General features: G+C 46.3%; 1 protein-coding gene across 4 annotated transcripts in view; it reads right to left on the bottom strand.

The window, feature by feature from the left end:
* Positions 1-8,643, bottom strand: part of LOC126266913 (serine/arginine repetitive matrix protein 1-like) — a 221,392-nt gene extending 212,749 nt beyond the window's left edge. For all 4 annotated transcript variants that reach the window (XR_007548944.1, XM_049971593.1, XM_049971598.1 and 1 more), the window contains exon 1: positions 8,554-8,643. The gene's annotated coding sequence lies outside the window, so the exon portion shown is untranslated. The remainder of the gene's footprint in view (positions 1-8,553) is intronic.
* Positions 8,644-12,541: the final 3,898 nt, after the last annotated feature.

The raw sequence follows: 12,541 nt of genomic DNA, 5'->3' as shown, positions 1-12,541 counted from the left end.
TAATAAAGCACTTGCCAAAGGTTGTTTACTATTGAACCAATGCCACAAGAAAAAGCTCTTAAACTTGCTTCTGACCTTGGAATTCCTAGTTTCAGTGCAAGCAGCGGCTGGTTGGACCAATTTCGTTTTCGGCACAGTACTTTTTCCTAGCTGCATGTGGAAAAAGAGCAGGAGTTAATCAAGGTGTTGTATCCCACTGGAAGCCGAGACTTAGTGTAATTATAAGTGGCTATTGTGACAGTGACATTTACAACATGGATGAAACTGGTCTATTTTTTAAAGCTATTCCAGACAAAACACTAACTTTGACGGGTGATCAGTGCAAAAGCGGCAAAATGACGGGACAAAGATTAAAGATAGGTCTTTGTGGTAACTTTGTGATGTGAAAATGAAGAACCACTAGTAGCAAAACGGTGTTTCAAAAACAATGACATTTCCTTGCATAAAAATACATGCAAAACGTGTGACTTTTTCCTTCTTGGCTAAATAAATTAAAATATGAACATTCATAAAAGTAAAATCCTACTTTTCGTCGATAATGCGCCATGTCATTGCAGCGAAAAGTTATCAAATGTGGAAGTAAAATTTTTTCCTGCCAGCACAAAATTGTGTTTCAGCCTCTTGAGCAAGAAGTGATCCGGTCTTTTAAATTAAATTAGAAGCTTCTGCGTTTCCTTGTTGCGAAACTGTACATCACATCCGTGTATGACCTAGCTAAGACTGTGACTAGGTGACGCTTCACCTGGATTTAAAGTGCGCGGAATGAAGTGAAGAACGAAACAATTAGAAATTGCTTCATTCATTCTGGTTTTCAGTCTTCACAAAATATGGACGCTGGAGAAGAAGAAGGTTGCGATGAATCAATAAACATACTCAGTCACCTCTGTGATGCTGCCAGTGTTGAATTGCACATTTCTACACTGCACGAAGAAATTGCATGCTTCAATAGGGTGAAAAATTGGGAAGATGTCGGTGAGGAAATGAAACGAGATCCTCAGTGCAGTTACAACCAAACCAGTGATAGTGTGACGAATACGCAATTCCTGTATAAGTAAACACATTGGGTGCTGCCTTACATAGTATTGCTAGACACAAATCCCTTGCTTCTGAGCTTTCCAGCCAGAAAGTGATGTACGTTCTGAGGTGGAAAAGGAATGTAAGAATGTAATTGTAAACAAAAATATGAGCCGGCCGCGGTGGTCTCGCGGTTCTAGGCGCGGTTCTAGGCGCGCAGTCCGGAACCGTGCGACTGCTACGGTCGCAGGTTCGAATCCTGCCTCGGGCATGGATGTGTGTGATGTCCTTAGGTTGGTTAGGTTTAAGTAGTTCTAAGTTCTAGGGGACTGATGACCACAGCAGTTGAGTCCCATAGTGCTCAGAGCCATTTGAACCAAAAATATGAAAAAGTTTGTGCAGGTGCCAATTTCCGCGTATGTTACTACGTAAAAGATTAGGTACGTACTGTATTATTATTACGGTTATTAATACGTTATAAGGGCTTGTTCTTCATTGTAGCAGTTGTTGTCATTAATTCTGTTTAAATGATAACGTTCAACATCGCATTTTACCTTGATCGCCCTTTTAGAAGACCACCCCTGCAGACGGCCATTTTCTCACAAAAATTCAAGTGGTTTACTTAAAGAGTTTCAGTGGATATTACTGTGGGAACCTTGATGACAGGGATATGAAACATCTTAAGCTATAGCCAGATCATAAGAAAGAGTACGGTGCATTTAGTAAGAAGAGTTAAATATGAAAACGCTGTGAGTGAAATTGGTGTCGTATTTACCGACTGGTGACCAAAAGAATGTTTTCACCTATGGCTGAACTGTTTCAAAATAATATAACGGATACGATAAACCAGCGTGTTTCTGGAAACGAGACGAGATTCTGCAAAGTAACGCTATAAACGAAACAGCAGTCGAAGTTTCTGGCGGAGGCAACAGAAACAAGACCAAGCAGATCTCATTTACTGGAGAAATTAACACCAGTGTTTTCTGCAAAACGGATTCTTGTCATTGGTTACCCTGCAAGGTTTAAAACAACATATGACTGGCCCTATACTGTATTTTGTAAGCCAACAGGGTTAAAAATATTTGAAACGGGATCTGTATTGAGAGAGAAAAGGAAACCTCTTTAATTAAGACAGAGAATCTGGCCGAAAACGTGTTCTGGCAGTTGGAAAATTATGGACTGCGGAATAGGAATTGTTGGAACATTTGATCACCAGATATGACACTCTCTAATTATCATACTACTGCTAATGTAATCAAACGTGTTATAAAAATGAATTCTTAAAAAACGTCGGACAAAGTGCATTGAGTTAGAAACTCCTCTTTCTCGTTTTTCTTCTTTTTCTGCACGTAAATAATTGTTAGGCACTTGCCATTTTCGAGATCCGTCTTTTTACTGGTCCTCTTCTTCCTTAATGTATTTATCTTAAGATGTTGCAAGATGAGGTTCGACTGTTCCAGCTGCTAATGTGTACATTTTATTCTGCTCTAGTTAGTTCGTGCTGACAAGTCAGTAGACGCTCACTTTCTTCCTAACGTCGTAATTTCTAATTCTGTCCAATCTACTACATCTTTTCTCCATTCTGAGAAATTTAATTTCGTTGCCTGAATTTTAGTCTCTTGCTTTTTTATTTATAACCCGCGATTCACTTTCCTGTAATGTTGAAAGTCACGGTCTTGCAAAATGTGAGCCCTCTCTCTCTCCTTGTTTTGTTTTTGAGGCGCCGCTCAGAATTAGCCGTGCGGTCTGAGGCGCTGCAGTCATGGACTGTGCGGCTGGTCCCGGCGGAAGTTCGAGTCCTCCCTCGGGCATGGGTGTGTGTGTGTTTGTCCTTAGAATAATTTAGGTTAAGTAGTGTGTAAGCTTATGGACTGATGACCTTAGCAGTTAAGTCCCATAAGATTTCACACACATTTGAACATTTTTTTTTTCTTTTTCAGGAGCCTGTTCAGTGCTACATGTAGGTTGAAAACTAAGGCAAGTTTTCCCGCGTGAGATTTCACCTTTTGCTGCTGGAGACATTCTCCAGGGCTATGGAAGTAGTTGTTTGATTCTCCGACAGTAATATATCGATCTTGTTGCAAATATGAGGACACAAATTATTACTGACAAAAACGTGTACAATATCCCCACAAGGTAGTGCTTCTTGTTTTGGATGGAAATAAAAAATTCAAGAAGCTCTACGGGAAGGGAAGGAGCGTGGAATTCTAAAACGAAAAATAGAGTGAAGGAAGGTAGTGGTATCGGCCGCCGCACAGCAGCCGTCAACTCCGCGCGGCCTGCTACAACACTCGCGGCACACAGCGGGTACAGCTGGCGCCGCACACGGTGTCAACAACTGGCGCAAGTGAACGCGTCGTCGCGAAGCTAGCGGCAGCGTACGCATCACTATCGATACGGATTACCCTGGCGGCGCTGGCCTTGCCTCCAGAGTGAGCAACCGTGTAAGGGCGCCATCTACCAACACTCTGATTGCCCGGACCTGCGGGTTTAAGCGAGCTCCGTGATCCCGTTTAACCAGTTCAATCTTCGCCGATGACTGTGTTACCACCCGGCTGCTGGATTCACAACGACCGAACCGTACTGTGGCCTCCCTGGCTGGAATCTTGCGACGCGTCGGAATCGACTGGTTGGCAGTCGTTTGGACTTGTATTCTCTACTAGTGACTCTGAGTTCTCCTTGGCGCTGCAGCCTGCGAACTGTTGTGTAAAAAAAAAAAAAAAATGGTTCAAACGGCTCTGAGCACTATGGGACTCAACATCTTAGCTCATAAGTCCCCTAGAACTTAGAACTACTTAAAGCTAACTAACCTAAGGTCATCACACACACCCCTGCCCGAGGCAGGATTCGAACCTGCGACCGTAGCAGTCCCGCGGTTCCGGACTGCAGCGCCAGAACCGTACGGCCACCGCGGCCGGCGAAGTGTTGTGTAGTCGAACTTAAGTTTTGTTTTGAGTGACAAAGGTCAAATAAAATTAGTTATCACGGAATATTTGTTGTGTTATAGTGCGGACATAACAAAGGTGAAAGGTATAGGCTACATTTTTAGACACAACGTCTTACAGATTAATCTGTTTAAAGGCAAGATATTCGGGTAAAGGTCTAGAGATCTCGCAAGAAAAATTTGCATTGGGGGGACACCGGGAGAGAAACAAAGTTCAAGAATTATGTAGAGATCAAAACTGTAGCAATTGTTCGAGTAAAATGGATGCTTCGACAATGCATAGCATTCAGGAGATGAAAGAATTCTATTCGGATGTCCGACAGGGTTAAGAAGAAAGACCTCCATCAGCAGTGGCAGAGAGAGGCGATGGGAACTTTTGAGCCGGTGGGATGTGAGCGGCAGGCAGTGAAGGAGAGGAACTCTGTACTCGCGGCATGAGAGGTGAGACCTCCGCCTCTGCCGCGATGCCACACGGCCCCACTTTCTACGGACACGCACGCCGCACGCCGCCAGGTGTCAGCCCCGCACACGTTCCCCCTCACCAGGGCTTCCAGCGCCGTTCTCATCATGTTGTCTTTTAGGGGTATGTCGGTTTCAGTTCTTCTTCCAATGTACCGCATACACATGCTTCATACAACAAATAAAATTCATTCTCGGTTCGTGATATCTTAACATTCATTTCAGAAAAGATACTAACAAGGGAACCTCCCCATCGCACCCCCCCTCAGATTTAGTTATAAGTTGGCACAGTGGATAGGCCTTGAAAAACTGAACACAGATCAATCGAGAAAACAGGAAGAAGTTGTGTGGAACTATGAAAAAAATAAGCAAAATATACAAACTGAGCAGTCCATGCGCAAGACAGGCAACATGAAGGATAATGTTAGCTCATGACCGCCGTGGTCCCGTGGTTAGCGTGAGGAGCTGTGGAACGAGAGGTCCTTGGTTCCAGTCTTCCTTCGAGTGAAAAGTTTATTTTTTTTTTATTTTCACACGATTTTAGTGTGGGAGTATACGTGATTACCATTCCTCCAGGTTGTACATCCCTTGTGCATCCGTTAGATGTGTTTGGTTTTCGGCAAGTGAAATATTTTGTGAAAAGATCCTATGATTTTGCGAAGCTGCACAGGTACACAGAGCAGCACTGTTTACATGACCGTCTGCCTTATCAAAGTTCAGGCACTCACACATAATCAACTTCGCTCTCTAAAATTCCAGGACATCTTCAGATTTGCTTTGACATATGCAGGATTTGACGGTCTACACACGGAAAAATTTGAAAACGTTAAAAACATATGTATCGACAGAGCACAGAGAAAACTGTGCGACTGTGAAACTGTTGAATTCATTTGTTGCAGTTTATGTGACACACTCTTATGTTTTCATCACGTTTTTGGGAGTGATTATCACATCCACAAGAAAACCTAAATCGGGCAAGGTAGAAGAATCATTTTACCAATTCACCAAGTGTGCAAGTTAGGTGGATCGACAACATTATTCCTGTCACGTAACGCACACGCCATCACCAGTGTCGTATAAAATATATCAGACGTGTATTCCTGTGGAGGAATCGGTTGACCTATGACCTGGCGATCCCATGTTTTCGGTTCCCATCGGAGAGGCACGTCCTGTCGTCTACTAATCGCACGGTTTTGCGGTGCGGTCGCAAAACACAGACTACTAAACTTATTACAGTGAACAGAGACGTCTACGAACGAACGGAAAAATCATAACTTTGTGAAAATAAAGAAAGTAAACTTTTTACTCGAGGAAAGACCTTTCGATCCGCAGCTGCTCACGCTAACCACGGGGCCATGGCGCTCCTGAGCTCACGCTATCATTGATGTTGCCTATCTTTCGCATGGACTACTCAGTTTGTATATTTTTGTGTATTTTTTCATAGTTCCACACAACTTCTTCCTGTTTTCTCGATTGATCTGTGTTCAGTTTTTCAAGGCCTATTCACCGCGCCAACTTATAACTAAATCTGAGGGGGGTACGATGGGGAGGTTCCCTTGTAAGCTACGGCCGAAGTGGCCGAGCGGTTCTAGGTGCTTCAGTCTGGAACCGCGCGACCCCTATGGGCGCAGGTTCGAATCCAGCCTCGGGCATGGATTTGTGTGATGTCCTTAGGTTAGTTAGTTTTAAGTAGTTCTAAGTTCTAGGGGACTGATAACCTCAGAAGTTAAGTCCCATAGTGCTCAGAGCCATTTGAACCATTTTGATACTAAGCAAAGTAGTAATTCCTATACACTGTCCAGCCACATCAATGTGACCACATATGAAACGCCTGAGTAACCACGTTTTACACAGCGGACGAGCAGGAAGAGAGTGAGTGAAGACCTGGAAGGTACCGGCAGGCAAGTCGACTCTAGTGCCGTGAACAGTTTTACTCCGTTTCACGGTTGAGGATCCACTGCGCGAACAGCCTGATCGAAGTTGTACCACATAGTCTCGATTGGGTTTAAATCCGTGGGAAAACTCACCTCACTTTTTCGAACCACGCACGCACACTGCCAGCTGTGTGACACTTGCATTGTCCTGCTGGTAGAGGCCATCGTACTGCAAGAGTGGTGGACCTTCTCAAGGATGGATGCATACTTCTCTTGATCCAGCGTGACTTCCAGAATGACGGGGAACATTTTTATTTATTTATTGCGGCTCGAAGAAATCCAGGGTATACCGCCAAATCATTCCGCAGACCATAACGCTCCGTCCTCCGGCCTGGACCGTCTCGACGATTATTCAAATGGCTCTGAGCACTATGGGACTCAACTGCTGAGGTCATCAGTCCCGTAGAACTTAGAACTACTTAAACCTAACTAACCTAAGGACGTCACTCACAGCCATGCCCGAGGCAGGATTCGAACCTGCGACCGTAGCGGTCGCGCGGTTCCAGACTGTAGCGCCTAGAACCGCTCGGCCACTTTGGCTGGCGCGACGATTGTTGCAGGGCGTAAACGGCAAAGGCGATCTGATCGAAGGAACATAGTACGTGATTTATTTGAAGGGGCCTACTGTTGCCACTAAGTTGACGTCCAATTCCGATACTGGCGTACAAATACGTGTTTAAGGAGAGATTTGCAATTTTTGCCAATACAACGTGACTAACACGCCGCTGATAATAAAAATGATTTAGACGTAATTTGGTGCTTCACGTAAAAGGAAGGAAAGAAGAGCAGGGTTTAATGTCCTCTCGACAAGAAGATTATATGAGACTGGGAACAAGCTCGGAGTGTGGATGAATGAGGAAGGAAACGGGCCCAGTCTTCCTCCAAGGCAATAGACCGGCACTCGCCTTGCGCGTTTTATGGAAACTGCGGAATATCTACTTCGACAAATAATGCCTAACCCCCCTCTCCACACACAGCACCCAGAGGCATCTCCCTCATTACTCGCAAGGAGAAACCATTGCGTGGCAGGCGTTTCCAGAATGAGGATGAGGTGATTTTCTATGTGGAACGTTTCCTGAAAGCCAAAATGCAGACTCGTACGATCAGGGACCGCGGCAAGTCATCAGTCGCCGGGAAAACGTGTGTATCGTTGGGTCTTCAAGGCCAGTTCTGAAGGTGTTTTTCCTTTCATTGACTGTTGGTATAACAGAGTATTCACTTTTCACGAGATGTGAAAAGTATTTAAACCGACAAACTCTGCGAGGTTGTAGGGGACATCAAAACAAATATTTTTCCCTTATGCCATTTTTTTCCTATGAGGATTATTTAAACCGGTGGAGGCCGTATTACGGGCTTCAGTTGATAGAGGCCGTATTACGATCTTTAGGTGTTAGAGGCCGTATTACGAAATTCAGTTGTCGGCAACAGCTGTCCACCAGTGCAGTAGTGCAATGTCTCTGTTTACTAATGGGGCGATACACCTGGAGTGAGTACAATGATATGGTTGGTGCGTACTACGTAGCGCACCACAACGGACGAGCTGCACAGCGGGTTTATCAACAAAAATATCCCAATCGCCGTGTACCGCATCATACGACCTTTGGTGCTGTGTACGAACGTCTGCGTGAGACCGGTTCATCTAGCAGATAACCTGGACAGGGACGCCGTCGCACGGTAAGAACGCTGCAACTTGAGGGAGCTGTCTTGCAGCATGTGAAGCGTAATTCTTGAAACAGCAGTCGCGCAATTGCACGTAACATGGGGACGAAACAGAACGAATGTAAGAACAGTCCTTCGAGAGCAATTGTTCACTTACAGAGAGTCCACAGCCTGGAAATAGTTGATTATCCACCCAGAGCACAGTTTTCGTAGTGGTACCTGTGACACTGTGAAATGCATCCTACATTTCCATCCTCTGTGTTGTTTACCGGGGGGTGATGGAGTCATCAACATGCACAATTCGCCTGTTTGAAGTGAGGATAACCCACATGCCCCACAGTTACTAGCGCTTGTCAAGTGCGGTTCTTCGTTAATGTGTGGGTCGGTGTTGTTGGGGACTGTTTAATTGGGCCAAGTTCCGTGACGGCAGGTGGACGTTTTCGAGGTGATAGTTGAAGCAGGCCTAGTACACAGTAGCTACGTCTACGTACACACCCTGGCGGCTGCTGGCAGTGACACAGCTGGGAGCTAGGCTGCACTCACCTACAGGCGGCCCGCCCGGCGTCTGCGCTGCGGCGCGTGTCAGCAGAGCTGCTGCGGCGCCATGGCTGTGGCTGCCTTCGCTCCGGCTGTGGCAGTGGCCGTGGCTGTGAGCCGCACCTGTGGCAGACGGCAAGCCCCGCGTCACTGGCGAGCTGTCGCGTGTGCGGCGGCGGCGGCAGCGGCAGCAGCAGCAGCTGGGGGCAGCAGCGCAGGTACCCACCCGCCGCCAGCGCACAGCTGCGCGTGGCGGCCAGCGAGCGCAGCAGGTGCATTCGACCAACTCGAGAGTCATACGTAACTAGGGGAGTCAACCTATTCTAGAGGCATTCGTATTTAGTGCAGCCAACCAACTCAAGAGGCATATGTAAGTACTGCTTTCAAGCAGCTCAGAACAAAGCGCAAACAGGACATTCAGCCGATTTGAGAGGCATTCGTAAATAGTGCATTGAGCCAATTGAAGAGGCATATGTGAAAAGGGCAAGCCGAACGAGGTGGCGCAGTGGTTAGCACACTGTACTCGGATTCGGGAAGACGACGGTTCAAGCCTACCTCCGGCCATCCTGATTTAGCCTTTCCGTTATGTCACTAAATCGCTTCAGGCAAATTACGGTATGTTTTCTTTGAAACGGCCGGCTGACTTCCTTCCCCATCCTTCCCTATTGCGATGGGACCGATCTGTTTGGTCCCCTCCCCCATATAAACCAACCAGCCTAAATAGGGCAGCCAAACAACTCAAGAGGCATACATAAACAGGGCAACCAACCAACTCGAGGGGTATACCTAAATAGTGAATTCAGCCATTCACGAGACATATTACGAGGGTGAGTTAAATGAAAACCCTAAATTTGTAATAACAAATCGAAATTTCGCGTCGTTATGCTGTAAGTTGGTAAGCGTGCTACAAACAGCGTGCAGAATGGCCTGTAGGTGGCAGAATAGTGCAGATGCACACATACCGTCGCAGTATCAGTATAAAGATGGCCGCCCCACTTGCGACCAGGGAAGAACAGGGTTCTGTTGTTCGTTTTTTACTTAGTGAAGGTGTGAAACCGATTGAAATTCCTCGACGAATGAAGGTTCAGTACGGTGATGCATATATTTCACAGCAGCAATCTACGAATCGAGTAGGAAGTTCGCAAATGGTGTGACTTCAGTGCAAGATGCTCCTCGTCCAGGTCAGGCACAACGAGTTGTGACTCCACAGAACACTGCGGCAGTTGAAGCCATAGTGAAGGAAAACCGCCGAGTGACACTGCAGCATGTTTACAGATTAGTCATGGGTCAGCACGCCACACTGTGCATGTTGTGCTCCAGTTTCACAAAGTGTCTGCAAGATGGGTGCCACGACAGCTGGCTCCTGAAATGAGAGAACGAAGTGTTGACGCTTGTGAAGAACTTCTTCGGCGCTTTCAACGAGAAGGTAACGGCTTCCTTGCAAGAATCGTTACTGGGGATGAAAACTGGGTTCACTTCCACCAACCGGAAAGCGAAGGGAGCCAGCAAGGAATGACGCCATTCCTCATCACCAAAAGCAAAGAAGTTCCGAACACAGCCATCAGCAGGGAAGGTTATGCTGACTCTCTTTTGGGACGAAAAAGTCATTTTGGAGCATTACATGCCTAGACGGACCACTATCACCAGTGCATCATACATAGATCTCCTAAAATATCATATGCGGCCTGCAATAAAATCAAAGCGACCGTGATTGCTGTCAGGAGGTGTCCTTGCAACACGACAATGCAAGGCCCCACACTACCTGTACAACAGTTGCAACAATCACAGACCTGCATTTTGAGTGTCTTCCTCATCCATCATACTCACTCATACTCACCAGACTTTGACCCAAGTGATTTCCATATGTTTGGACCACTCAAAGAAGCAATGGGAGGAAAGAAGTTCCGTTCTGATGAAGAGGTACGCCACGCGGTGCATGAGTGGTTGCGTGGACTACAAAAGGATTTTTTTTTCTAAAAGGAATTTACACACTTTGTAAGCGCTGGAGGACTTGCATTGAGCGTGGGGGAGATTATGTTGAAAAGTGATACAGCTTTGTACCGCTTCTGCACAATAAATAATATCAAAAAAATTTAAGTTTTTCATTTGACCCACGCTCGTATACAGTACATTCAACCAACTCAACACGGATACGTAAATATTGCATTCAACCAACTCAAAACATTTGTAAATAATAGACAATCATTTCGCAGTAACAACCACAATATAAGCTGAGATTTCAGAAGTCATGGAATGCCGATACGGACATATACTATAGATGGCGGTAGTATCATGTACACAAGGTATGAAAGGGCAGCGCGTTGGCGGAGCTGTCATTTGTACTTAGTGGCTCATGTGGAAAGGTTGCCGACGTGTTTATGTCCGCACGAGGGGAATAAACAGACTTTCAAAGAGGTATGATACGAGGACTGTTCGGAAAGAGAGGAACGATCGGTCGTGAATTGGAAACCACTGTCAAAACGCGACGAGGCTTTCCGCAGACGTTTTGGTCAGTGTCTCTAGTATGCCCGTCGATCGCACCAAGACGCTCTTTTGAGTTGTGAGGGCACTCTGAGCGAGTAAAGGTGCCTAGAACAACATTGTCTTCCGTCAAGTAGGAGGGCCCGCTGAGAGGCTTCGCCTTAATGAATGCAGCCCACCAAACACAACTGTCACGCACTTCCTTCTTCATGACAATTCTCAGCCGTACTCTGCAGGGGCAGTGAAGACGCTCCTGCAGCCTGCTCGATGGGAAGTGTTCGATCACCCACAACACAGCCCTCATTGGCTCGTCCTGAGTATCATCTCTGTTCACATGAAACGCTGGATACGAAGACAACACTTGGGTGCAGGCTACGCGCTATAGACCAGCGTAGAGAATTATCGGAAAGCCTTCTATGACGATGGTGTTGGAAAATTGGTATAACGCTCCGACAAATGTCTAAGTTGGAGCGGCGACTATGTAGAGAAGTACCTGGAAAGTGTAGCCAAACGTGCAAAGGAAACAGTTTTGATTTTCACTTCTGTTTCCATTTTACGACCGATCGTTCCTGACTTTCCGAACAACCCTCGTAGTTGGAGTTAGAAGCATGGGACATTTCACTTCAGAAATCGTTAGCGAATTCAATATTCCGAGATCTACAGCGTGAAAAGTGAGCCGTGAATGCCAATTTCAGGTATTACCTCTCACAGTGGACAACGCAGTGCCCGACGGTATTCAATTAACGACCGAGAACAGCCGCGATTGCGTAGAGTTGTCACTGCTGACAAACAAGCGACTCTGCGTGAAATAACCGCAGAAATCAATGTGGGATGTACAACGAACGTATCTGTTAGGAAATTTGGCGTTAATCTGCTATTGCAGCAGACGACCGACGCGAGTACCTTTGCTAACAGCACGACATCGCCTAAAGCGCCTCACCTGGGCTGCTGACCACATCGGTTGTAAAACAGTGGCCTGCACAGAGAGTCCCGATTTCATTTGGGAAGAGCTGATGGTTCGGTTCGATTGCGGCACAGACTGGTGTCGGCCGCGGTGGTCTAGCGGTTCTAGGCGCTCAGTGCGGAACCACGCGACTGCTACGGTCGCAGGTTCGAATCCTGCCTCGGGCATGGATGTGTGTGATGTGCTTAGGTTAGTTAGGTTTAAGTAGTTCTGATGACCACCGATGTTAAGTCCCATAGTGCTCAGAGCCATTTGAACCATTTTTCACCCTGGAAGTTTCAGAGCTATTGGACTAACGTCACAAATAATATCGTTTAGTAGACATGCTTAACATATTTCCTCGCCAAAGTGATGTGCTCGATTCTTCGCTACAGTGGATGCTATAGCTGTTTCCGTATTTGAGTGCTTTTTGTTGAGCCCGGAGATGCTTGACAGGTGTATGGATAACCCTTCTAAATGGGTTGTGGCCGAGAACCACGCAGGTGGCGTAAGTGCTTGCCTTATTACTCTTCCATGGCGGCAGGAATTCTCCAGCATCCGCTGGAAGGA

Source organism: Schistocerca gregaria, chromosome 4 (genome assembly GCF_023897955.1).
Source record: "Schistocerca gregaria isolate iqSchGreg1 chromosome 4, iqSchGreg1.2, whole genome shotgun sequence".
Classification (NCBI taxonomy): domain Eukaryota; kingdom Metazoa; phylum Arthropoda; class Insecta; order Orthoptera; family Acrididae; genus Schistocerca; species Schistocerca gregaria.
This window is presented reverse-complemented; position numbering and strand designations above follow the sequence as displayed.